General features: G+C 39.8%; 1 pseudogene; it reads right to left on the bottom strand.

Moving 5' to 3' along the window:
- Positions 1-729: 729 nt before the first annotated feature.
- LOC119312287 overlaps positions 730-5,755 on the bottom strand; it is a 10,567-nt pseudogene continuing 5,541 nt past the window's right edge.

The raw sequence follows: 5,755 nt of genomic DNA, 5'->3' as shown, positions 1-5,755 counted from the left end.
GATCGGTTGTATGCCTACTAACTATACCAAAACGACTTATATAGAAAGGTGCAGTCTGATGGTTTTGAGAAGTTAATCCTTTGAAGCAACACTATGAGAACTTGTGTATATGACATGGAATTCTGTCTACAAGAGTGAGAACTCTGAAAACTCTTCTGAGCAATAAAAACAAAGATGTATTGGGAAAACGCCAATTCGTGGCTTACCAATTTGGATCTGAAGCCTACGTCCAAGCCCAGCAACTCAAACAGCCTAAAGCTTACCAAAAGGAACAAGTTTACAAGGACACACAGTGAAGTGTAGTGAAGCTTGTGACCACATTATGGGTACAAACATGCTTACCACAAACTCCAAGAAATTCATAGTACTAGAAACTGAAAATCCTGCCCCTTGTGAAAACTTGTCCTTGGAAGCAACCTCTCTTTGAGAACTTTGTGTTAAAAAACTCCACATGGATCTCTATCTACAAGACAATGGAGAACTCTTCTGCAAAGAACCAGGAGTAAAATAAAAGACAAGTTGTTCAAAGGCCAATTCGGCTGTGGAATCTAGAACTTGCTAACAGTTTTGGATTCTGGACAAGCCCGAGTGCAAGCCAAGAGAAGCTCAAGCAAGTTGCTCCTCTGACTTGAATCCAGAACCAAAATAGTTCACCAGATCCCAGCCACAAAGCCAAAAAAGGATCAAACTTAAAAAGAAGCCAAAGATCAGAATAGCACAGAACAACAATATGGCAACTAGCAAAACCACTTGGTAACTTGAACCACTTGCATAGGATAGGTCTCAGATAGAGTTGAAGGTAACAAAGACAGAGTCATAGATATCCTGGCTACTACAAACTGAACAAGATAACCATGAGCAACAGGCTCCACGGCAAAACAGAGTCATGGCCATCTCAGGCTCTCACACGCAACTCAGGGTAGGGTAGGTCGCACAAGGAACAGCTCCCTCCACAGGAGCTCAGCAGTAGAACATGACGTCCTTGACGTTGTCCTTGATCTTTGGGAGCTGGCACACCTCTACAGGCCCCTCTCGTGCACTTCAGTGGTCTGACTGCATAACAATTTCAGTAAGTTGCCTTCTTCTGGAAGTAAATGACACAGGAAGGGAAACTACTCCGTGTTCATGCATGCTAATTTAGACTTTTAGACCAAAGTCCCTCAGCACAAATTTATTAAGAAAGTTTGTTATCAGCATAAGCAAGCATAATAATTCAATAGCAGAAGGCATGCAGATAGTCCTGCGGATATCCTGTCTACTAATGATCAATGCACACAAAAGAATACTCTACTTGGAGAGAGGAAGTACAGAAAAAAAAAGTTAAAACAAATTATGGCAGAAATGAATACCTATATTCCGAGGGCCTCTTGGATTGGGTATTTGTGCATCAACAGTTCCCGAATTACATCACACACAAAATTGCCCAACAACATTGGCCCCGCATAATCCGCCAACTGTTCAATAATTAATGGTTATCATAAACGTGAGATTGTTCAAAAGGAAACAAATTTGCTGTACAAAAAAACTCACAGCGCAGCCGTGAGTTGAATTGTTGCGCAGACACTTGAAACATCCAAGTGATGTTTTGTCATATGCAGGCCAGTTTCTTCTCTTTCTGTATGCCACATTTGGTCTGAAGATGAAATGCTTTTGAAGCCTTCCTTGAGACCAATTTGAAGGGCACCGAACACAATTTACCGCAGCCATGAAGTTTTTCTGAGCTGATTTGTTTAATCCGTCATGAAAGACCATGATTTGACGAATAATTTTACCTGTATTAACAAAAACAAATTGAGTGACAAGTGAAACAAAAATACTATACTAAACAAACAAATTGAGTAACAAGAAACAAATAATAATTTAGTTACCCCATTCTGTGTTAGTTTTCAGAGCAAGATGAGCACCCACATAATCCAATAACCAATAAATATCATCTTTTGATGCGCAATCAAGCTTATGCAACAAATCCTTCATATAGAACAATTTTGCTGCTGCTGCACCTAGAATTTTCCTAATGAATCCAGAGAAACATTTACAATCTTTTCGGAAATTCAAAGAGTTGAGTCTGCAGTTGGTAGGTTTGATTAATATGGCTCGGCCATCCACAACCCTGAAGTCCCTCAGACCAATTTTACCGTCCCAAGATCGCTTTGCTTTGGCCGCCTTTTTGAGAATCTCAGTTATGCTGATACAGAGTGTGATACCCTCTGCACTTCCAACACCTCTCCATATTTTGGATCCCTTCCTTTTCATAGATGGAATTCTTTTCTTTTTAATAAAACTAGAACCATGATTAAGAATATACTCATCAAGAAGTGGATCTGCGAATAGCATTCTTGAGGGTCTCCCCCTGCAAAATATATTCAATGCACTATCACCACATGGTGGGGAAGAAACATCTAGAATTTTACACAAAAAAAAAGAGCACAACTGAGATTTTGTTGGGCAATACTGCTGAACAGACCAAACTGAATTGTTATGGCCACGAATTTACGAGAGAGAGAGAACTGTGAGAAGCAAGAAGTTTTGGTGGACCTAGAAATGATGTACTCTGCTATGGTTCTTTGGGATATGCTGCTGTTCAAGGGCTAAAATTATTCTAAGTGAGGGGGCAAACTATAGGCCCCCACTCCCTAGACGCTGCTGTTGTGTTGTTTAGTACAGTAAATACTTAGTGCAAGCAATGAGACAACATAAATTGAGGTAACTCACGGCAAGAAGTTTTGGTGGACCTAGAAATGATGTACTCTGCTATGGTTCTTTGGGATATGCTGCTGTTCAAGGGCTAAATTATTCTAAGTGAGGGGGCAAACTATAGGCCCCCACTCCCTAGACACTGCTGTTGTGTTGTTTAGTACAGTAAATACTTAGTGCAAGCAATGAGACAACATAAATTGAGGTAACTCACGGTTTCTGACCACAATGTTCGCACTTCCGCGGTTTCTTTGAAACTCTCCTGCATAATTGATTTACATAAATTTTTAAATTTTGAGACCTGGATAAAAGATCATAACAAATTGCAGGAAATTGTGTGCTGGCATTGTGTTATTTATTAAAATGGAGAAACTCACAAGGTCTCCTGAACACTTGATTGCTCATCATGCCGGCGCTTTCCTAACTTTTTTGAAGCCCCCCTTAAGAATTAATTTACACAAACTGTTAGCTTCTTTAAGGCCTGAATAAAATATCATAACAAGTTGCTATAAGTAAATGGGAAAAAACTACTTACTTATTAGGTTTTTTGGAAACCTCCTGGGTAGGAGGGTTTCCTCCTCTCAATTTGGGATTTAGCTTTAGCACCGAATAATTCTTGATTCCATAGTATCCTAGAGTTCTGTTACATTCTATAGTTTGGCCGCAATCAAAAGTGAGTGTACAGTTGTCAATACATCCTCCAACTTTTGTTTCAATAGTCGTTTTAAGCAAATAACAGCTAGATGTTGGAGGAATATCAACGGTATATCTGCGCATAGGCGTATCCACAAAAATGTTGAGTGGTTGTTGCTTTTTGATTAGTTGTCCAGCACAAGTTCCTGAACATGTTAAATAAATTTGTTACTAAGGCTCGTATAATGCTTCAAGAATTAAAGGTATCGAGAAAATCATCTCGTTGATATAAAACTAGAAGCTACAGCTATTATAATGTTTCATGAATTAAATGTATGCTTCAAGAAGTAGAAGGAATTTGTTAGCATCATCATAAAAATACAAATACCTTCCCATGAACTTTTATCAGTTATCTCACGCTTCTCATTCACTTCACGTGATAGCCGAGTATAGTGCTTTTTCTCGACTGGGATAAAACTGACTTCGGGCATATACCCCTCATCCAAAGAGGCGCAGGCCTTGCAACAGAGAAGTTGGAAACCATCAAAATGACAAAAACCAAGGATAATATCAGAGGAGGCAGACCAAAACAGGAATTTGCATGTAACTTACCTTCCTGATTGCGTCCATTTCATGAAGCAGAACATGGCTGAATTGGCCTTCACTTACGCCATCCCTATAGATGAGAATGATCAGTCAGGCAATTCCATTAACTGAACAGTATGAAAAGTGTGTCATGAATTTGTGTACACACCTGTAGAAGAGTATCCTCTCAGGCCTCCGGCCTGTCTTCCTGCGGAAGGCAATCAGTAACTCCCTATACAGAAAATTATGTCAGGTTAGCAGTTGATCATGTCAGGTTAGCAGTTGATCCACAGGGCAATTGTTAGCAGTCGTCTCTGACTAATCACAAAACTCACCTGATCATGCCGCCATTGGCATTACCCCTCTGCAGATCTTTGGTGACACTGAAGAGGTCTTCGATTATCTCCTGCCTGTGTGGTTGAGCAGAGACAAGACCTCTGTACTTGGTGATCTCTGGCCAGTCCATTGATGCCACCACCTATATCAATCCAATAAAAGATACAGATAAGTCTATTTGTACTCAACAGGTATGTGCATCAAGATGATAATTCCATTTGAAAGATAAAATCAGATAGAAACAAAACGAATTGACAAACTGTTAGCCATGGGGAAGAACTAACCGCAGCAATAGATGATGCGGAGTCCTCTCCAGGTGGGGGGTGTGTAACATCAGCACCAAAAATTATTGTTGGTACTTTTTTTACAGCAGGAACACCAAATCTAGTGAAGGCCTTCTCAATGGAAGGTGGCCGCCCAACCTAGTTAAGACACAGAATTATCACATTTAACACAAACCAAAATAGACAACGAATCAAAACATTCCATCGAAACTGAATGTAAAACATGGACCAGGTGCTTATGTTACCTTCACATTGATTTTGAGTGCAACATTCTCCATATATTGCTTGTTCGGTCTGGCAGCATGCCTTGGCAGGCAACACTGAGACACGATCCCAAGGTCAGTCTCGCAAACCTTTTTTATTTCCCCTGCAAAATTAAACGTGCCACATACATAAATCTACAGAAATCCAAGAGAAGGTGAAATAGGACTGACCAAAGGAGCCATACGCATACCATAAGAACCACTGACTTCAGCTAAGTTATTCAAGTATGCAAAATCGTAAAACAACAAGGGGGATTGCTTCTGTGTTGTTCTTTTCAATGTGAACATAGATAACACAGAACAAAGGAATGGAAACTACTCGGTGTGTTCATCAATAAACTAACAGAGATAAAAAAAACTACTCAGTGTTATTCATAAATAAACTAACAGATGAAAGGAAGCTACTCAGCGTATTCATCAATAAACTAATGGAGGGATGGGAACTACTCACAATGTATACATCAATAAGCTACCAGAGGAATGGCAACTACTCAGTGTATTATTCATTCATAAACTAAGGCTCATTTTCAGCAAGTGCATATTAATTTAGAGTTTTAGATCAAAGTACTTCAACACAGATTCATCAAAGAGTTCAAGGAACCAGTTTGGTTGTATTGCTAACCACACACAGGTAAAACTAATGCCAAACTACTACAAGTCTACAGCTGCTAGGACTATCATCAGGATAAGCAAATATATGCAATAGCAGAAGGCATAAAGCAGATGCTCCTAGGCTACTAGTATTAATGCCCACAGAAGAATGCTCTACTTGGAGAGAAGAAGTACAGATGAAAGTTGAAGCAAATTAAGGCAGAAAACTGAAAAGGAAACTCACCAACAGAAACCGCACGAGTGCAACGAGCATAGCTGCATATGGATCAGAAATGAACCATCATCAGAGTCATAACACAACACACACACACACACACACACACACAGAGAGAGAGAGGGAGAGAGAGA

This window comes from Triticum dicoccoides, chromosome 5B (genome assembly GCF_002162155.2).
Source record: "Triticum dicoccoides isolate Atlit2015 ecotype Zavitan chromosome 5B, WEW_v2.0, whole genome shotgun sequence".
NCBI lineage: Eukaryota > Viridiplantae > Streptophyta > Magnoliopsida > Poales > Poaceae > Triticum > Triticum dicoccoides.
The sequence above is the reverse complement of the archived record's forward strand: the minus strand, read 5'-3'. Positions and strand labels throughout refer to the sequence as shown.